Source organism: Hordeum vulgare, chromosome 5H, assembly GCF_904849725.1.
Source record: "Hordeum vulgare subsp. vulgare chromosome 5H, MorexV3_pseudomolecules_assembly, whole genome shotgun sequence".
Taxonomy (NCBI): Eukaryota; Viridiplantae; Streptophyta; class Magnoliopsida; order Poales; family Poaceae; genus Hordeum; species Hordeum vulgare.
In genome coordinates this window covers 334,032,919-334,056,342 of record NC_058522.1, presented here as the reverse complement: position 1 = coordinate 334,056,342, position 23,424 = coordinate 334,032,919, and positions in this window count along the sequence as shown.

The window sequence follows — 23,424 nt, the reverse complement described above, 5'->3', positions numbered from 1 at the left end:
TATCCGTGGACCCGATTGCATGACCAGAAATTTCGGGAGTTCTTAGGTGGGAATTCAAGTAGTTACTTATAGGACAATCTTCCAACAGATGCATGATGTGAGGTTGGGGTTCGACATCTAGTGGATTCGTTTGTTCACAGTCGTCTTACAACGGTTCTCGTTGTGTCTTAAAGAGTCCTTGTAGCTTGCTACAACTCTAGGACGCTTCGTATGTTGTGTGCACTGCCTTGTACATGATGGCTACTGTAGTATCGAGCCCGTGCGATCCTATCCACGAAAATATCGAGCAAAATCTCTGTCATATGTGTGTTCTGGCTAATTCGCAAGCCACATCCTTTGTTTTGTTGGAGTATGGTAATTCGAGTTGCTTCGATGTTAAGTGGTGAATTCATAACTTTCCAAGAATTGTTCTCATATTTTTATGGGAATGCAAATTCTTTTTCCCTATCAAGTTGTCTTTTAAATTCTTGTCAACTGGAGTTGTCATGTCAATTCTTTTCATTTGGTGTGCTTCTCTTCAAGTGAATTCAATCTTCCCCAATATTTGGAAGGTCAATCTCTCATTTCTTCTAGAGTTCATCTCATCTGCCCCAAGCTATCTTTGTTTTTCCCCACCCTCACACCCTTTTTCTCCAGTGATTCAGTTATCATCCAAGTGCAGTTCAATGAATTGTTGCTTCCGCTATCTTTTCTTTTCTCTCTTCTCCGGTGATTCATTGTGAAGATTCTCAGGAGTTCGAGTTCATCATTTCTTCATTTTGTTTTCTCTGCGGTGGATTCAATTCAAGATTTTGGTGTCATCATATCCTTTTCATTTGTCAATGCTTTCAGTGTGTGGAAATTCTCTTCAAGCCTCTCTTGTCATTCATCAATCTCTTTTCTATCGAGAGTGCTGAAGGTATCTCTGAAGTTCTTGATTTCAATCCTTTCAATTATTTCGAGGTTCCCAACCTCATCAAGTTTTCAGTTATACCTGTGCAATACCTCTCTTCCTAATCAATTGTTTCAACGGTGTTTTCTTTCAGTGGGCCCATAACCCATAGGTTTTTCCCAAGATCTTACCTGGCTATTCTAATATTTTCCGGCGATCTCAATTATTTTCAAGTGTGACATAAGTATGGATTCCATCAGTCATGTTCATTCTCCAAGATCCATTCGAAGTTATTCTCATCTTTGGGTCAACCTTTCATTCTTCATTATCCTGGAGTGTCAGAGTTATTCTTGGTGGTGTTCTCCTCATCTTTTTCAGCTCGGCAGACCGATGGAGTGTTTCTCAAATCTTGGTCCATTCTCTTAAAGATTCATCATTTTAACTTTGTGTTATCATCTTGAATTGTTCTCGATCATGAGAAATCCCTTTCTTGCCATCTAGTGCATTTCAGATTTGTTTCATTCTCGGTCCGTTGAAGGCAATCATTTCAGAAGTTTTCTTCGTTCTCAGCTTTCAGCATTCATTCTCAAATTATTCTCAATTGTTGTCTCTTCGTTTGTCTCTCAATTATTCCGATGTCTTGTTGAAGTTTTTTGTTAGGCGGCTCAATATCTCTTCTTTCTCAAGGTGTTCTTCAAGATTCTTGTTGGAGAACCTCAAGTATTCTTTTCTTGCATTTGAAAGAGCAATTCTTCCTCCTTTATCCTTTGAGGTGGTGTTATAGCGTTCTTGTTAGTTGAGGAGTCCCGAAGCTAAGTTTTTTCAAGAATTAAATATGTAAACCCACCGATTCTATGATCATGAGATATTTTAAACCCATGGTTTCTTCGTCGAGTTATCTTCGATTAGATTTCACCTAAAGCTTGTCCTAAGAGTTGTTGCGATGATGGGGATTATCGTTGATCAAAGTTCTCAATGTACCCTCTTGGTATAAAAAGTTTTGCCTCTCTTGTTGCATCCAATCAAACCTTGTTTCTGTTAGTGGCTGGTTGTCACCTCATAATTGTGAGATGATTTTCATAAGTCCACCAGAAGCTTGTTCTTTCCGTTGTTGGTTTGCCAACAACTCCGTTCAACCCTTCTTGCAAGGCTGCTTGTCAAATTCAATGGTGATAGTAGTTGTCATTTTCTTCTTCATTCTATTCTTCTCAAAGATCTAGTTTCTATTCTTTTGTTGTGGAGGCTTTGTGATGTTGCTCTATTTCTTCTAAGGTCTTGGGTTATCAAGAACATGTTGTCTCCTTGCTTGTTCAATTTTGTTGGCTTGTTATGAATCTTGTCAAGATCTTTCCATCTTATGAAATTTCCCTTCTTTCCTACCGAAGTGCTGCCGAAATTTTGTGTGAATTCTTGCTTGTTTCTCATATCATTCTTCAACCTCTTTGCAACCTTCAAGGATCGTTGGTTTCACTCATTTGTCAAAGAAGCAACTAAGCTTACCGTTTGCTCTATCCTTTCCTCTTCCACTTCAATTCTTAGATCTCGAGGCGAGATCTCTTGTTAGTGTGGGAGAGTTGTGACAGCACAAGACCGACGGTCCAGAAGATTCCCCTTTTATTCCATTGCATCCCTGTGATTATTTGTTTGCTCCATTCATCATCGCATCATGTGCATCATCTCCATTGCATCGACACTACGTTGCCGCCAGTTTTCAAAACTTGCATCCGTTATTAGTTGTTGGTTCTCTTCCTTTTTTTTGTTGACCATTTTGAGACCAACCACACACGCACGCGCCTACGACATCGATAAAACATTGTTTTTAAAGGTGTCTAGAAAATATTATCGGATTGGGTTGAGACTTGGCGTGCAACCTTCATATAGCGTAGGTAGGCCGCCTGCCAAATTTTGTCGCAATCGGAGTCCGTTTGATACCCGAACGGTAGACCATAGGGGCACCGTCATCGGGTTATCGTCGGACGTTTTTTGGTGTTCAAAAATCTCGTCGCCAGGTCACCATATCCCTCTCTTCTCAGCCCACACCCCCTCTCCATAGCCCACTACCGCCCTGCTAGCCCTCCTTGCTTTCCGGATGTTCGATCGAGATCGAATGGTTGAAAGCGATGCAAAACCCTCTAAACGTAGCCCCATTCCCTACTTAATAACCCCCTTGCCTAATTTTGACCAAACCCTAGCCTTCTCCTCACTTTCCGTGTCCACTAGCCTGCAGTCGCCACCGAGCGCTCCCACATCGTCGCCTCGGCCCACGCGCCAACCAACCACCGCCTCCTCTCTCCTCCCTGTCGCAGCAGCCCAGATCGGGCCCGCCTCGGACCGAATCAGGGCCTGGTGAGCCCGCAACCGCCCGCACCACCCACCTGCTGCTCATCTCCACGCCGGAGCCCTGCTGGAGCCGTCTCGCGCCGCCGCCCTGCAGTCGCCGGAGTAGCTCCATCGCCCGATTTGCGTTGCCCCCTCGTTGGAGCTCTGCTGGCCATCTGCGGCTCTACCTCGCCCGTGCAGCCGCCATGGAGCTCCGTCTCCTTATGTGCTCGCCGCCCCGGCCTTGCCCCCGCCGGATCCGCCTCCCGTGTCGGTGCCTCGCCCCTGCCTCACCTTCTACTCACCGAGCCGATGCCATGGCCTCATGCTCCTTGAGGAGCATGGGAGGAACGAGCGATGCCCGACCTTGGCGTTGACCGCATCGCCGTGGGCTGTGTGTGCCACGCCCAGCGAGCCGGCCCAGCTCAAGCTTCGGCTTGCCTCTCCACCAGGCCGACCCGATAGCCCATGGGTGAGCAGCCCCCATTCCCCGCACACGTGTGTTTTTATTAAATTGTGCCCATGCCGTGTTGGCCTAGTTTAGCCAAATTCGGCCCATAGCCTTTTTCATTTTATGTGATTTAGGTAATTACGGTTTAGTTCCGTATATTAAAACACCCGTAGTTTTTTAAACCGTTCGTCGGATCAGAATAAGTTAGATATGTAAAACGTGTATAATTTCACGTACATTAATATTTTCTAACTCCCTTGCATATTTAAAACTGTTTAGCATGATGTTTGCATCGGTTTTCGTGTCGACGTGATAGAAATGGTTTAGATCGTAGTTATTTAATCGTAGCTCCGTTGGAGATGAGCCATATATGTAAATGGACTAGAACGACGAGTAGAATCACGTGAACCACTTTTTTTTGCCGTTTAATAAACACAAAATGTGATTAAGACAAATTTGGACTGATTTAGAGGTTAACACATGGGGTCAGTTCGACGATGCTATATGTCATTTCCGGCCTCATTTAAAATGCCTAGATAGGTAGATTATTTATGCTTCACCCCTTGCCATGTTTAACAACATTTAATATTGCTGTGTAAATAAATGAGAGTGAACTACATAATTAAATGTGGAGTTACGTCAATATGCAACGAGTTGCATATTGAGCTTCATTTAATGTGTAGCGTTTGACTATTGTGAATTGCCATGCCATGTCTTGCATATTTTAAACTGATCATGCATGATTTGTGAATTGCATCATGTCGTGTATCGTGTGTTGATTCTTGTTTCTGGTTTGCTTCATCTCGATATAGTTCCGCAAGCGTGTTAGAATGTGAGGATCCGTTCGACTATATCAGTTCGTCTGCTTCACGGAGTCGTTCTTCTTCCAAGAGGGCTTACAGGCAAGATGAACATTTCCCTAGATATCATTACTATCATTTCCATGCTAGTTGTTTTGTTTCTATCGTTATGTCTCGCTGCCTACCACATGTTAAATATCAGCCTCCCAACATTGCCATGAAAACCTTTAACCTTTCTACAACCTAGCAAACGACGGATTGGCTATGTTACCGCTTGCTTAACCATTGGATAGCGTTTCTAGTTGTAGGTGCAGTTTCTTCCATGTGCAAAGATGGGTTCCTTGTTATATCACCAATTATTGCTAATTAATTTAATGCACCTATATACCTGGTAAAAGGTGGAAGGCTCGGCCTTTCCAGCCTGGTGTTTTGTTCCACCTTTGTCGCCTTAGTTTCGGCTACCGGTGTTATGTTCCATCAATGAGCGCTCCTAACATGCTTTGGGTTGTTACTGGGACCCCCTAGATTCTCGTTTTGGGATACAACTTCTCTGGCAAGGCCCAACATGGGTACTATATTTTCCCAACATAATAATTATGTTAATACTAAAAACTTAGGACGTCATGAACCCCAGGAGTAATTCAATGAAATACAGGGGGGCCAATGCTGATGGTGTTGGTCCCAAGCAGAGAAGCTTATTAACGCTACCCGGGGCAACTCGGCGTCTGGCATGGTAACCATCGCTCATCCGTCGTGTCCTGAGAACTAGATACGCAACTCCTATCGGGATCGTCGACACGCCGGGCGGCCTTGCTGGACTTGTTTTACCTTTCTCGAGCGTCTTGTGTGAGGGATTCCGAGAACACTTTAGGTTATCTCGAGGTTGAGGTTTTCCAATAGGAACCCGAGGAGATCACGGTTTTCCAGATCAAGGTCATTCCATCGCAGTGCGTGGTAGTTTGTGATGGACTAGTTGGAACACCCGTGCATGGTTAAGTCTTTCGGAAAGCCGTGCCCGTTGTTATGTGGCAACGTGGAAACTTTGTTTAACATCCAATTCTAGATAACTTTAAGTAAGTTTAATTAAAATATGCCAACTGGATGCGTAACCGTGTCTGTCTCTTTCGTGAGATCCTTCTTCGATCGAGGACACGATGGGGTAATGTCTGACGTAAGTAGGTGTTCAGGATCATTCATTTAACCATGAGTAGTTCACGTCCGTTTATGCATAGATCATTGATGACCCACAAGTATAGGGATCAATCGTAGTGCTTTCGATAAGTAAGAGTGTTGAACCCAACGAGGAGCAGAAGGATCTGACAAGTGGTTTTCAGCAAGGAAATATCTACAAGTACTGAAATTATCGGTAACAAGTGATTGTGTCGTGAGATGATTCGTAGCAAGCAACAAGTAACAAAAGTAGCAACGGTGCAGCAAAGTGGCCCAATCCCTTTTGTAGCAAGGGACAAGCCTGGACAAAGTCTTATAGGAGGAAAAACGCTCCCGAGGACACACGGGAATTTCTGTCATGCTAGTTTCATCATGTTCATATGATTCGCATTCGTTACTTTGATAGTTTGATATGTGGGTGGACCAGCGCTTGGGTACTGCCCTTACTTAGACAAGCATCCCACTTATGATTAACCCCTCTCGCAAGCATCCGCAACTACGAAAGAAGAATTAAGACAAAGTCTAACCATAGCATTAAACTAGTGGAACCAAATCAACCCCTTACGAAGCAACGCATAAACTAGGGTTTTAGCTTCTGTCACTCTAGCAACCCATCATCTACTTACTACTTCCCAATGCCTTCCTCTAGGCCCAAATAATGGTGAAGTGTTATGTAGTCGACGTTCACATAACACCACTAGAGGAAAAACAATATACAACACATCAAAATATCGAACGAATACCAAATTCACATGACTACTATTAGCATGACTTATCCCATGTCCTCAGGAACAAAAGTAACTACTCACAAAGCATAATCATATTCATGACCAGCGAGTTAATGAGTAGCATCAATGATCTGAACATAAACTCGTCCACCAAATAATCCAACTAGCATCAACTACAAAGAGTAATCAACACTACTAGCAACCTTACAAGTACCAATCGGAGTCGCGAGACGGAGATTGGTTACAAGTGATGAACTAGGGTTTGGAGATGAGATGGTGCTAATGAAGATGTTGATGGTGACGAGTCCCCTCCGATGAGAGGAGTGTTGCTGATGACGATGGCAACGATTTCCCCCTCCGAGAGGGAAGTTTCCCCATCAGGATCGTCGTGCCGGAGCTCTAGATTGGTTCTGCTCAAGTTCCGCCACGTGGCGGCGGCGAATCCACGAAAAAGCTCCTCCCTGATTTTTTTCTAGACGAAACCCTTCATATAGTAGAAGAGGGGGGCCAGTGGGCCAGCAGGCTGCCCACAAGCCCCCTTGGCGCGCCCTGGGGGGTGGCCGCGCCGTGCAGGCTTGTGGCCACCTGCTGGCGCCCCTCTAGCGCTTCTTCGGCCCAGTTTTTTTATAAATCAGGAAAAAAAATCCTCGTTGATTTTTACGGCGTTTGGAGTTGCGCAGAATAGGTATCTCAACTTTGCTCCTCTTTCAGGCCAGAATTCCAGCTGCCGGCATTCTCCCTCTTCATGCAAACCTTGCAAAATAAGAGAGAAAAGGCATAAGTATTGTACCGTGAAGTGAAATAACAGCCCAAGAAGCGATAAATATCAACAAGAAAACATGATGAAAAATGGACGTATCAATCATCCCCATCTTTTATTCTTGTACTTGTATGTTAGCCACTTGAAAAAAAATCTTAGTCGCTTGCTGTATCGTCACCACTTAACCATACCTCACCCATTAAGGTTTGCTAGTCTTGATACCTTCGGAAATGAGATTGTTGAGTCCCTGTGGCTCACAGATTACTACAACACTAGTTTTAGGTACAGGTAAAGAGTTACTTTGACGTGAGCGCGTTGCTTGTGCTATCTGGAGTTTCATCTTCTTCCTCGTCGCCGATCTAGGATGGGTTCCAGGCTGACAGTGTGGGATAGCAAGGATAGACATCATTCTTTTATCGTTTGATTTTGTCCGTAGTGGGACCCTGCTCTTCTTAATGATGACTTTATATTGTTGTAATGATGTGACTCTGATGTAGCTTGTGGCGAGTGTAAGCCAACTCCTTATACTCATATTTTCAGTACATGTACTTGTAACGATATCCATTCTTGCTAAATGACGAGATGCGTTTCTATCTCTGTCGAGGCCCTCGCGCCAAAATAAGGATAGGACCGCATCTTGGGCATTACAATCATGGAATCTTATATTTATTTAGCTAAGTGAGCACTTGATTAACTTGTGGTAGACAGAGTTGTGAATACTCAATTCATCAATCTCATATCTTTCGAGAAGGAACCATTAATAAGGCTGATCAAGTCTTATTACAATCATTTTTGATAAACCTGAAACCAAAGAATTTTTTTATATCACTAGGTTACCTCAATGGGAATTTGTATATCCCCAAGAATAAGATTATAATATTTGTTTTTCTTGGCAGTTGGTAGAGGGATGGTAAAATCTCCAATGATGACCGTGGCACAAGGCTCAATGACATTTATATTGTTAACCAAAGTTCGCTTCTTCGGAAAATGCACCGTAAGTTGCTTGCCATTAACATGAAAAGTGACCTTGTTTTTGTTGCAATCTATAATAGCCCATGCAGTATTTACAAAGGGTCTACCAAGGATGATCGACATATTGTCATCCTCGGGCATATCAAGAATAACAAAGTATGTTCAGATAGTAACATTTGCGACCACAACGGGGACGTCCTCGCAAATTCCAATAGGTAAAGTAGTGGATTTATTAGCCATTTGCAAAGATATCTTAGTAGATGTAAGCTTATCCAATTCAAGTATTTTGTAAATAGAGAAAGCCATAAGACTAACACCGACTCCTAAATCACACAAAATAGTTTTAACATAATTTCTTTAAAATAGAGCAAGATATTGTGGGTATACCCGGATCTCCGAGCTTCTTAGGTACTCCAACATCAAAAGAGTAATTAGCAAGCATGGTGGCAATTTTAGTTTCACGTACCTTTACTTTGTTGGTAATAATATCCTTCATATACTTAGCATACACATGCATTTTCAATATATCAGTCAAGCGAATTCGCAAAAAGACAGGTCTAATCATTTCACGAAAGCGTTCAAAATCTTCATCGTCCCTACTTTTAGAAGGCTTTTGATGGAATGGCATGGGTTTTTGAACTCATGGCTCTCTTTCCCTTCCTGTTTTCTATCAACAAAGTCTCTACTATCATAACATTTATTTTTAGGAGGTGGGTTATCAAGATCCTAAGCAGGTTCTATCTCAACATCATTATTAGGTTCCTTATTACTACGTGGTGGGTCCTCTAGATGAATATCATTATTATCATTATCATTAAGTTCATGTTCACTACCACATTGTGTCTCAGCATCAGAAATAGAAACATTATTATGATTCTCGACAGGTTTCTCAACATCAGTTCACTAGGAGCATGCCGAGTCCTATCATTTTTTCTTTTTCTTTTTAGTGGGATTAGGTGTATCATCATTAGTTCTGTGAGAATCCTCGTCTACTCTTTTAGGGGGACCTTCAGGATAAATAGGTTCCTCAGTCATTCTACCCCCTCTAGTCATTACTCTAACAACATTATCATTCATTTTATTATTTATTTCTGCAAGCATATCATTCTATGACTTAGCTACTTGATTTATTTCTGCAAGCATATCATTCTATGTTTACCTAGACCTTTCACATCATTTGCAATTCGAAACATCAAGTCACTTAAGTGGTGAATCATCATGGCATTATTTCTCAATTGATCTTTAACATAGCCAATGAAATGTTGTTGCTTAACAACGTAATCATTGAATTCATTCATGCATTGATCAAGAGTCTTAGTATAAGGTATATCATTTTCATTAAAGGAACGGAGAGAGTTTACCTCTACTACCTATGTCGGGATATCAAGTCCATGTATTTCCTCAATTGGTGGTAATTTGTTGACATCCTCAATTTTAATACCTTTCTCCTTAATAGATATTTTTTGCTTCTTGCATATCTTTAGGGCTGAGAAATAGAATACCTATCTTATTTTGAATAGGTTCCGGTGGTGGCTCAGGGAGTGTCCAATCATCAACATTTTGCAATATATCATTTATAAATTTTTAGCTTGTTCAACGGTTCTTTCCCAGAAAAAACAACAAGCACAACTATCTAGGAAGTCTGTAGAAGGATCTGTTAGTCCATTATAAAAGATATCGAGAATTTCATTCTTCTTAAGAGTACAATCACGCAAAGCTCTAGGTAACTTGAGAGGCCTCCCCAAACTTGAAGGAGATTCTCTTCTTTAATTTGCAAAGTTAAATATTTCCTATAAAGCAGCTTGTTTCTTATGAGCAGGAAAATATTTTTCAGAAAAGTAATAAACCATATCCTCGGTACTACGCATACAACGAGTAGCAAGAGAAAGAAACCATTCCTTGGCCACACCTTTCAGCGAGAAATGGAAAAGCTTAAGGATATAATAGTAGCGTATCTTTTCATCATTGGTGAACAAAGCAACAATATCATTCAGTTTCATAAGGTGTTCAACCATAGTTTCATTTTCATAACCATGGAAAGGATCAGCTTCTACTATAGGGATCAACTGAGGGTCTATAGAAAATCCATAGTCCTTATAAGTGACAAATATTGGAGAAGTAGCAAATTTAAGATCGTGTTTCATTTTCTCCATCATAGATTTTTCTTTTAGTTTGCATAGTAATTTTTTCAAATCATCTCAATTCTTACAAGAAAGAAAGTCCCGAGATACATCACCATCCATAACATAACCTTCAGGTACATAAGTCAATTCATATCTATTAGGTGGACGAAGTGTAATAGGTGATTCAAAGTCTTCATCAATTTCAGCATCAAGTTCGCTATCTCTAGCAATACGAGCATCAAGTAATTCACTGAGTGGCTCCGTCTCAGTTTCAACATGTATAGCAATAGAATCATGATTAATTTCGGCAGTACCATCATCAAGTTCAAGTGACATATCAGAACAAGCAAGACGTGGTGGTGTAACAAGCTGATTCAAAACAGTAGGTCAATCAAAACCAGAGCTAGATGGCAGTTCCTTACCTCCTCTCGTGCGAGAGGGGACAATATTAGTTCAATTATCTTTCAAGTTCCTCATAGTGGAAATTAGTTATCCTCAAGTCAACACAATAAGTAAAGCTATGCTCCTTGAGAACAGCGCCAGAAAAAGGTCTTGATAATCCACAAGTGTAGGGGACCGCGACACTCTTCATAGGTAGTATTTCACCCTAATTTATTGATTCGACACAAGGGGAGCCAAAGAATATTTATTCGTTGTAACAGTTGAGTTGTCAATTCAACCACACGTGGAATATCACTCTACGGGAAGGATTTAGTAGCACAACAAATGATAGTAGTAACAGTAATAGTGATAACAACAATTTGGTAACAACAGTAACAGTAGCAACAGTAGCAATTGAGTAACACGTATGATATCAACAACAACGGTAGTAACTTAGCAAGATTCAATATATGTAAAGCGTAGGCACGTGTATTGGTGATGGATAATCATTTATATTACATTGATCATGTAGCAGTTACACACTAGGGAGATACACAAACAAGCTCCAATTCATCAATATAATGTAGGCATGTATTCTGTATATAGTCATATGTGCTTGCGATAAGAACTTGCATGATATCTTTTATCCTACACTACTGTGGCAGCGGGGTCCTATTGGAAACTTAGGGATATTAAGGCATCCTTTTAATAGAGAACCGGAACAAAGCATTAACACATAGTGAATACAAGAACTCCTCAAACTACGGCTATCACTAGAAAGAATCCCTATTATTGTCACCTTGGGGTATGCGGATCAAGACACGTAATAGGTAACTACAACTTGTAAGATAGGATCCAAATCACTCTTATATTCATGAAAACATAATAGGATCAGATTTGAAATCCTCGCACTCGGGCTCTAGTGACAAGCATTAAGCAGAGAAAACTCATAGTAACATCAATCTCAGAACATAGTGGATACTAGGGATCAAGCCCTATCAAACTTAACTTGATTACATGATCTATCCCTATCAATCTCAACTCTCATCCAATCCCATCGCCGTAAAGAAAACCTACAAAGGAATTACTCACTCCTGATGGTGAGCATCATGGCGGTGTTGATGGAGAAGGGTTGGTGATGACGTCGGTGATGAATCCCCCTCTTCGAAGCCCCAAACAAACTCGAGATTATTCCTCCAAAGGAAGAACAAGAGGTGGCGGCGGCTCCATCTCGTGAAACACGATAAAAACTTATCTCTATTTTTTTTCTCCGAAGATGTGATTTTATAGGACTGGAATTAGGGTCGAAGGAGCCTCGTGGCTCCCACAAGCCATTAGGTCGCTACGTGGGGGGTGGGCCATGCCCCATTGGCTTGTGCCTCCCCAGCACGCCTCTCGTGGCAGGTCTTCGCTCCATAATTCCTTATTAATCCCAAAAATAATTCACAAAAAGTTTTATCCGATTCTGAGAACTTCTATTTCTACACAAAAATAACACGAACGTTAAAACCACAACAAAAGTGTTTGAAAAAGTAGATAAGTTGGAGACGTATCACACACGCCTTGGTTATCAGCTAGAGTAACCCATGTAATCAAGCTACAATGACCATCATGATTAAGCTAACCCATTTTGCTAAACACTGCTTGGTCACATTTGATTCATATCTCATTTCAAAATCCTTTTGAAATTCAACTCCAATTAATAAGTGGTTTAAATATTTTGCAAACGTCAAAACTAAAATCATGTTGGGGTTACAAATACTCCCCTGGTATTTATAAAATATGAGCCAACTTTTTTGTAAGTATTTAAAGGCTCTAACACAATTAAAAGAAAGGCCAAAAGAATAAATTGAATGCCTTCTAAATTATGAAAATATCCAAACTTATTTCAATTACTCCCAAACTTTTTGTAGTAGTGTTAAATATTGCAAAGTAAATATTGGGCCAAACTCCAAAATAAAACAATACAAATAAAGTAATAAAAAAGAAAAGGTAATAAAAAGGAAAAGGCCCTCCTTGTGTTCCCCCCCTCGGCCTTAGCCCCCTAGCTGGCCCAACCCACCCCACTCACCCCAACCTCATGCTACACAAAGACACGGGGTTTTGGCGGGCATCCGGCCACGCCACGACCGGCGAAGGCGCCGTGATGGCCATCCGACGCCCCCTCGGCCATAAAACGCTGATGCCCCCTTCGATGAGAACCCTAACCCTAACCTCCCCCTCGTGCCCCGTTCTCCTCTTCCTCGAGCTCGGGCTCACCGAACACTGAGCCGCCCGAACCCATCGCCACTTCCTCGTCATCGTCTCTAGTCTCCTCACCAAAGGCTCCACCGAGCCTCGTCGCCCCCTCCTCTCTACATCGCCGGTGAGGCCCCGTCTGTCTTCTTCCCTCTCTCCCTGCTTCAGCGCCGCCCCACTCTCGGGCCCTCGAGCTCACCACGAGCAGGTTGTGTCCTGACCGCGCCCGGCACCTGCTCCAGCCGCGCGTCGGCACCCTCCATAGGGCACGCCCACGTGCTCCCACGGCGGCCATTGATCGCACTCCCTGCTCCGTTCGCCATGCCTCGCACCGCGCCCACGCAGACATCCGCCTTCGCCCGTGTCACCCGCGTGTGTGCACCTGCTGCCGCTACTCGCGCTCACTACCTTCTTCGTCGCGTTGCCGCTCCCCACCACCGCTATCCGTCGCTGCTCGCCAGCCGGGCCCCAGCCCGCTCACAGCCTCGCCTCTCCCCGACGGCTACTTCTACGGCAGCTGGCCGAGCGGCCGTGCATGTCTGTGTGCGTGTTGTGTGTGTGTGGTTGGCTGGGCCACTATCATGTGGGGTCGGCCCTGGTTTAGATTAGGCCCATGTGGTCTCCGGGGTGGGTGGGCCCCTCTTGGTGGGCCCCCGGAACACTTTCGGCACTCCGAGTAACTACCGGAAACACCTGAAACCTTTCCGGAACCCGAATACCACTTTCCTATATAAAACTCTTTACCTCCAGACCATTCTGGAGCTCCTCGTGACGTCCGGGATCTCATCCAGGACTCCGAACAACTTTCGGTCACCAACATATCTAACTCAACAATATAAAATCGCAACCGAACCTTAAGTGTGCAGGCCCTACGGGTTTGAGAACTATGCAGACATGATCGAGACACTCTCCAATCAATAACAAATAGCGGGCCCTGATTGCCCATATTGGGTCCTACATATTCTACAAAGATCTTTATCGGGAGAATCACGATGTCAAGGATTCAATCAATCCCCTATGTTGTTCCCTTTGTCTATCGGTATGTTACTTGCCCAAGATTCGATCGTCGGTATCTCTATACCTAGTCAATCTCATTACTGGCAAGTCCCTTTAATCGTTCCGTCATACAAGATCCCATGACTAACCCCTTAGTCACGTTGCTTGCAAGCTCATTGTGATGTTGTATTATCGAGTGGGCCATAGAGATACCTCTCCGTCATACGGAGTGACAAAATCCCTGTCTCGATTCATGTCAACCCAACAAACACCTTCGGAGATACCTGTAGAGCACCTTTATAGACACCCAGTTACGTTGTGACGTTTGATACGCACAAGGCATTCCTCAGGTGCCCGGGAGTTGCATGATCTCATGGTCATAGAAACAGATACTTGCCATGCAGAAAACAGTAGCAATAAACTCACACGATCACATGCTATGTTCATAGTTTGGGTCTTGTCCATCACATCATACTCCTATTATGTGGTCCCGTTATCAAATGACAACTCATGTCTATTGTCAAGAAACCTTGACCATCTTTGATCAATGAGCTAGTCCTTAGAGGCTCACTAGGGACAGTATGTTGTCTATGTATCCACACATGTATTTGAGTTTCCAATCAATAAAATTCTAGCATGGATAATAAACGATTATCATGAACAAGGAAATATAATAATAACTAATTTATTATTGCCTCTAGGGCAAGATACGTCTCAAATGTATCTATAATTTTTGATGGTTTCATGTTGTTATCTTGTCTTCTTTGGATGTTTTATGTACCTTTTATATCTTTTTTGGGACTAACTTATTAATTCAGTGCCAAGTGCCAGTTCCTATTTTTTCTGTGTTTTTGACTCTTTTCAGATCTGATTTTGGAAAGGAGTCCAAACGGAATAAAAACCCCGAAATGATTTTTTCCCGAACGGAAGAAGATCAGGGGGCCTCTGGGCCAAGCCAGGTGGGCTCCAGGGAGCCCACAAGCTCCCACTCCGCCACCAGGGGGGAGGCGGCAGTGTCAGGGCTTGTGGCCTCCCTGGCCGCCCCCTGACCTAGATCCTTGGCCTATATATTCCCAAATATTCAGCAAAAAATCAGGGGAGCCTCGAAAATACTTTTCCGCCACCGCAAGCTTCCGTTTCCGTGATATCTCATCTGGAGACCCTTCCCGGGGCCCTGCCGGAGGGGACTTTGGAGTTGGAGGGCTTCTTCATCATCATCATCGCCCCTCCAATGACTCGTGAGTAGTTCACTTCAGACCTACGGGTCCGTAGTTAGTAGCTAGATGGCTTCTTCTCTCTCTTGGATCTTCAATACAAAGTTCTCCATGATCTTCATGGAGATCTATCCGATGTAATCTTCTTTGGCGGTGTGTTTGTCGAGATCCGATGAATTGTGGATTTGTGATCAGATTATCTATGATATATATTTGAGTCTTTGCTGATTTCTTATATGCATGATTTGATATCCTTGTAAGTCTCTCCGAGTCTTGGGTTTTGTTTGGCCAACTAGATCTATGATTCTTGCATTGGGAGAAGTGCTTGGTTTTGGGTTCTACCATGTGGTGACCTTGCCCAGTGACAGTAGGGGAAACAAGGCACACATCAAGTAGTTTCCATCAAGGGTAAAAAGATGGGGGTTTTATCATTGGTTTGAGATTATCCCTCTACATCATGTCATCTTGCTTAAGGCGTTACTCTGTTCTTATGGACTTAATACACTAGATGCATGCTGGATAGCGGTCGACGTGTGGAGTAATAGTAGTAGATGCAGAAAGTATCGGTCTACTTGTTTTGGACGATATAATCATTGCATAGATATCGTCACGACTTTGCGCGGTTCTATCAATTGCTCGACAGTAATTTGTTCACCCACCGTCTACTTGCTTTCATGAGAGAAGCCATTAGTAAACACTATGGCCCCCAGGTCTATTCACATCCATCGTTTACACCTCCCCTTTAACTTTGCTTTGTTACTTTGTTGCTTTCAGTTCTCACTTGGCAAACAATCTATATGGGATTGACAACCCCTTCATAGCGTTGGGAGCAAGCTTTTGTGTTTGTGCACGATCTTGAGATACTCCTCCACTGGATTGATACCTTGGTTCTCAAACTGAGGGAAATACTTACCACCGCTACGCTACATCACCCTTTCCGCTTCGGGGGAACACCAATGCAAGGCTCCAAGGCCACAGGGGAAATCCTTTATATACTTGCCTAGGAAGTCCCTTAAGGCGTAGCCGCAACAGAAGGATCAAGCCAAGTATTCTCCCGTCGACGTGCCCATTTCTGGCGCCATTGGAAGGTCTTTTGTTGCAGTAGCAGGGCATATTTATAGTAGTCTCCCACTTGCACTAAAATCAATAATATAGTTCACATCACTATGTGATTCACACACAATGAGTTCTGGGGTTTAATCGGGTTTGCTTGTCACAGAGGTTTTAGTCAACGGGTCTGAACCTTTCAGATCCGTGTGTGCTTTAAAAATCTCCATGTCATCGTGTAGATGCTACTACCACGCTTCATTTGGAACTATTCCAAATGATTTCCCCACTATACGAATCCGGTTTGCTACTTTAGAGTCATCCGGATTGGTGTCAAAGCTTTCATCGACGTAACCCTCTACGATGAACTCTTTTATCACCTCCAAAATCAAGAAACATTTCCTTAGTCCTCAAGTTACTAAGATTAATCTTGACCGATGTCCAGTGATCCATTCCTGGATCACTTTTGTAGCCCTTGACAAACTCATGGCAAGGCACACGTCAGGTGCAGTACACAACATGTCATACTATAGAGACTACGACTAAGGCATAGGGGATGACCTTCGTCCTTTCTCTTTCTTCTGCTGTGGTCGATCTTTGAGTCTTACTCAAATTCACACCTTAAAATCCAACCAAGAACTAATTCTTTGACCGTTATATTTTGAACTCCTTCAAAATCTTGTCAAGGTATGTATTCATTGAAAGTTTTATCAAGTGTCTTGATCTATCTCTATAGATCTTGATGCTCAATATTCAATTAGCTCAATCCATGTTTTCCTTTGAAAAACACTTTTCAAACAACCCTATTTGCTTTCCAGAAATTCTACATCATTTCCGGTCAACAATATGTCAATACATGTACTTATCAGAAACTCTATAGTTCTCCCACTCACTTTCTTGGAAATACAAGTTTCTTATAAACTTTTTATAAACCCAAAAGCTTTAATCATCTCATCAAAGCGTATATTCCAACTCCGAGATGCTTCCTCTAGTCCACACGAGGATTTCTGGAGCTTGCATACTTGTTAGCATCATTAGGATCGACAAAACCTTCTGGTTGTATCTAATACAACCTTTCCTAAAGGAAACGTCAAGGAAACAATGTTTGACATCCATATGCGAGGTTTCATAATCGAAAAATGCAGCGATTTCTAACACAATTCCAACAGACTTTAGCATCGCTACGAGTGAGAAAGCCTCATCATAGTCAACTCCTTGAACTTGTCGGAAACCTCTTTGCGACAAGCTGAGCTTTCTAAATGGTGACATTCACCATCCTCACCTGTCTTCCTTTTAAAGATCCATTTGTACTTAATAGCCTTACAACTATCAAATAGTTCTTCCAAAGTCCACACTTTGTTTTCATACATGGATCCTATCTCAGATTTCATGGCTTCCAGCCATTTGTTGAAATTCGGGCCCACCATCACTTCTCCATAGCTCACAGGTTCATTGTTGTCCAACAACATGACCTTCGAGATAGGATTACCGTACCACTCTAGAGCAGTACGTGTCCTTGTCGACCTACGAGGTTTGGCAGTAACATGATCCGAAGCTTCATGATCATCATCACTGGCTTCCTCTTCAATTTGGTGTAGGCGCCATAGGAACTACTTCATGTGCCTTGTTACACTCTGTTTGAAGTGACGGTTCAATAACCTCATCAAGTTTCACCATCCTCCCACTCAATTCTTTCAAAAGAAACTCTTTCTCTAGAAAGGACCCGTTTACGGCAACAAAAACTTTGCTTTCGTATCTGACATAAGAGGTATACCCAACTGTTTTGGGTATCTTATGAAGATGCATTTATCTGCTCTAGGTTCAAGCTTATGAGGCTAAATCCTTTTGACATAAGCATCGTAATCCCAAACTATAAGAAACGACACCTTAGGTTTCTCTAAACCATAGTTCATATGGTGTCATCTCAACGGAATTTATATGGTGCCCTATTTAAAGTGAATGTAATTGTCTCTAATGCATAATCCCAAAACAATAGTGGTAATTCGATAAGAGACATCATAGAATGCACCACATCCAATAGGGCACGTTGCGGGCATGGCTACAACCTTCGTACACACCATCACACTATGGTGGTCCAGGTGGCATGAGTTGTGAAACAATTTTTCACAATGTCTTAAATGTATACCAAACTCGCAACTCAGATGTTCACCTCTACGATCATATCGTAGACACTTAATCCTCTTGTCACGACAATCTTTAACTTCACTCTGAAATTGCTTGAACTTTTCAATATTTTAGACTCATGATTCATCCAGTAAATACACATGTATCTACTCAAATCATCTGTGAAGTAAGAACATAACGATATCCACTGGGTGCCTCGGCACTCATTGGACTGCATGCATCAAAATGTATTATTTCCAACAAGTTACTTTCTTGTTCCATCTCACTAGAAAAAGAGGCCTTTAGTCATCTTGCCCATGTGGCATGGTTTGCATGTCTCAAGTGATTAGAAGTCAAGTGAGTCCAAACGATCCATCTGCATGAAGTTTTGGCATGCGTTTACACCTATAGGCATGGTCCGCATGTCTTAAATGATTCAAAATCAAAGGAGTCCAAAGATCCATCAGATGGAGTTTCTTCATGTGTTTACACCAATAGGACTTAAGCGACAGTGCCATAAGAAAGTGGTACTGTCGTTACTACTTTGTATGTTTTGGCATCAATATTATGAAGATGTGTATTACTACGATCGAGATTCAGTAAACCACTTACATTGGGTGCATGACCATTGAAGGTATTATTCATGTAAATAGAATAACCATTATTCTCTGACTTAAATGAATAATTGTATTGCAACAAACACGATCCAATCATGTTCATGCTCAGCGCAAACAACAAATAACATTTATTTAGGTTCAACACTAATCCCGGAGGTAGAGGGGGCGTACGTTGGTGATCAAATCAACCTTGGAAACACTTCCAACACACATCGTCACCTCGCCTTTAGCTAGTCTCCCTTTATTCCATAGATTTTATTTTGAGTTACCAACATTTAGCAACTAAACCGGTATCTAATACCCAGGTGCTACTAGGAGTACTAGTGATATACACATTTATAACATGTATATCTAATATACTTCTGTTGACTTTGCCAACCTTCTTGTTTACCAAGTATCCAGGGCAGTCCCGCCTCAGTGACCATTCCCCTCATCATAGAAGCACTTAGTCTCGGGTTTGGGTTCAACCTTGGGTTTATTCATTGGAGTGACAACCTACTTGTCATTCTTGAAGTTTCCCTTCATTCCCTTTGCCCTTCTTGAAACTAGTGGTTTTACTAACGATCAACACTTGATGCTCCTTCTTGATTTCTACCTTCGTGGTGTCAAACACCGCGAATAGCTCAGGGATCATCATCTCCATCCCTGATATGCTATAGTTCATCATAAAGCTCAGTAGCTTGGTGGCAGTAACTTTGGAGGACTATGTTAATCACTATCCCATTTGGAAGATCAACTCCCACTCGATTCAAGTGATTGCAGCACCCACACAATCTAAGCACATGCTCAACAATTGAGCTTTTCTCCCTTACTTTGTAGGCAAAGAATCTTGTTGGAGGCCTCATACCTCTCAACATAGGAACGAGCCTGAAATCCTAATTTTAGCTCTTCAAACATCTCATATGTTCCATGATGTTCAAAACGTTTTGGAGCCCCAATTCTAAGCTGTAAAGCATGATGCACTGAACTATCATGTAGTCATCAAAAAGTGTACATTACATGTTCGCAATATACTAAGACAATGGTTGGGTAGCACATCGAGTGGTGCATTAAGGACATAAGCCTTCTGTGCAGCAATGAGGACAATCCTCACTTTACGGACCCAATCCGCATAATTGCTACTATCATATTTCAACTTAGTTTTCTCTAGGAACATATCAAAATACAGGGGAGCTACAACGCAAGCTAATCATCTACGACATAATTTGCAAAGACATTTTGACTATGTTCATGATAATGAGTTCAATTGATCTTATTACTTAATCACTCCCACTCAAATTGGCATCCCTCTGGTCATTCGAGTGGTACATGATCCAAATTCACCAATCCATGTCCGATCATCATGTGAGATGAGGTGGCTTCAATGGTGAACATCTCCATGTTGATCATATCTACTATAAGACTCATGTTAGAACTTGCGGTCTCCCGTGTTCCGAGGCCATGTCTGTACATGCTAGGCTCGTCAAGTTTAACCCGAGTGTTCCGCATGTGCAAAACTGTCTTGCACCCGTTGTATGTGAACATAGAGTCTATCACACCCGATCATCACGTGGTGTCTCGAAACATCGACCTGTCGCAATGGTGCACACTCGAGGAGAACACAATTTTATCTTGAAATTTTAGAGAGGGATCACCTTATAATTCTACCATCATTCTAAGAAAAACAAGGTGCATAAAAAGGATTAACATCACATGGAAATCATAAGTGACATGATATGGCCATGAACTTTTGCTTTTTTGATCTCTATCTTCGAAGTACTGGCATGATCACCATCGTCACTGGCACTACACCATGATCTCCATCATTGTGTTTCCATCAAGGTTGTCTCGCCAACCATACTTGTACTACTATTGCTACCATTTAGCGATAAATTAAAGCATTACATAGTGCTTAATCATACAATAATTAAAGACAACCCTATGGCTCCTGTCGGTTGCCGTAGCATCGACATACAAGTCGATATTAACTATTACAACATGATCATCTCATACATCAAATATATATCATCATGTCTTCGGCCATATCATATCACAACATACCCTGCAAAAACAAGTTAGATGTCCTCTAATTTGTTGTTGCATGTTTTACGTGGCTGCTACGGATATCTAGCAAGAACGCTTCTTACCTATGCAAAACCACAATGGTGATGTGCAAGTTGCTATTTAACCTTCTACAAGGACCGCCTCTGTCGAATTTAATTCAACTAAGGTGGGAGAGACAGACACCCATCAGCCATCTTTATGCAACAAGTTGCATGTCATTCGATGGAACCACTCTCTCGTACATGGACGAGTAAAGTTGGTCCGGGCCGCTTCATCCCACAATACCGCTGAATCAAAAAAAGACTAAGGAGTGAAGCAATCTGAATATCAACACCCACAAACTCCTTTGTGTTCTACTCGTGATGTTATCTACGCATAGACCTAGCTCATGATGCCACTATTGGGGAACGTCGCACGGGAAATAAAAATATTCCTACGCTCACCAAGATCAATCTATGGAGACTAACATCGACGAGAGGGGGAGCGGATCTACATACCCTTGTAGATCGCTAAGGAAAAGTGTATATAATGCGGTTTATGTGGTCAAACGCCTTCATGATCCAATCACGATCCGTCCCGCGATATCATCACGATCTGTCCCACGATCCCATCACGATCCGTCTCAATCTAGTGCCGAACGGACGGCACATCCGCATTTAGCACACGTACAGGTGATGCCAACTGTTCTTCCCCTTTGCAACGGCACCAGAAGAATGCTTCTAGCACTCTCCTGCAATTGAAACTAGAAGAATGTTGTTGACGGCCCACAAGCGCATGGGATCGCAACAGTTTTCGAGGGTAGAGTATTCGACCCAAATTTGTTGATTCGCACGACGGGAGGTGAGAGAATACTCTCAAGTATTAGCAGTTGAATTGTCAGATTCAACCACACCTGAAAGATTAGTATCTGCAAGCAAAGTAGTAACAGCAAAGTAGCAAGTAACGGTGGTGTAACGAGCAATAGCAGCGGCAAAGAAAATCAGTAGTGATAGCAGTAGCAAGTAGCAACAGTAGCAAGCGACAGTAGCAGCAACAGTAGAAGCAGAGCAAGACAAGTAACATCAGTGGCAACAGTAGTAGCAGCAGCAGAGCAAGACAAGTAATAGCAGTAGCAACAGTAGTAGCAGCAGCAGAGCAAAACAAGTAACAACAGCAGCAACAGTAGTAACAGCAGCAGTAGGAGAAACTCGTAGGCAATGGGTCGGTCATTTGTTTGGATGATATTCATCATGCAACAACTATAACACGGAGAGATATGTGGCTAGCTCCCGTTTGTCAATGTGATGTAGGCATGCATTCCGTGTGTCGTCATACGTGCTTAGGGAAAAGAACTTGCATGACATCTATTGTCCATCCCTCCCGTGGCAGCGGGGTCCAAAAGGAAACTATGGGATATTAAGGTTCTCCTTTTAATAAAGAACCGGACCAACGCATTAGCACTTGGTGAACACATGACCTCCTCAAACTATGGTCATCACCGGGAGTGGTTCCGGTTATTGTCACTCCGGGGTTGCCGGATCATAACACATAGTAGGTTACTATAACTTGCAAGATCGGATCTAAAACACACATATATTGGTGACAACATAATAATTTCAGATCTGAAATCATGGCACTCGGGCCGTAGTGACAAGCATTAAGCATGGCAAAGTAGTAGCAACATCAATCTCAGAACATAGTGGATACCAGGGATCAATCCCCATCAGAACTAACTCGATTACATGATAGATCTCATCGTACTCATCACTACCCAGCGAGCCTACGAATATAATACTCACGAACGACGAAGAGCTTCATGGAATTGGAGAGGGAAGAAGGTTGATGATGACGATGGTGATGATTTCCCCTCTCCGGAGCCCAAGACGGACTCCAGATCTGCCCTCCAGATGAAGAACAGGTGGTGGCGGCACCTCCGTATCGCAAACGCGACGAAAACTTCTCTTTTTATTTTTTCTGGGACGAAAGGGGACTTATAGACCTGAGGTTGGGGGCGGCAGAGCCGTGTGGGCCCCACAAGCCTGCCCACTGCCACCAGGGGGGTGGTGGCGGAGCCAGGGCTTGTGGCCCACTGGCCCACCCCCTGAGGTGGAACTTGGCGTAGATATTTTTTATATTTTCCAAAACTGCTCCCCGTAAATTTTCAGGACATTTGGAGAACTTTGATTTCTGCACAAAAATAACACCAAGGCAATTCTACTGAAAACAACGTCAGTCCAGGTTAGTTCCATTCAAATCATGCAAATTAGAGTCCAAAACAAGGGCAAAAGAGTTTGGAGAATTAGATACGATGGAGACGTATCAACTCCCCCAAGCTTAAAACCTTGCTTGTCCTCAAGCAACTCAGTTGACAATCTGAGAGAGAAAGAAAAACTTTGACAAACTCTGTTTGATCTTGTTGTTGCAACTATGTCTAACTCATAACCAGAATTTTGGCAAGATCACAAGTTAACCCCAAAAGCAAATGACACAAAGTTCTCACGATAAACTAACATCAATGGCATAATCAGCTAACGAGCAAATAATAATGAGTTTCAAATACCAACACTTCAATCAAAACAGGCATGAAGCAG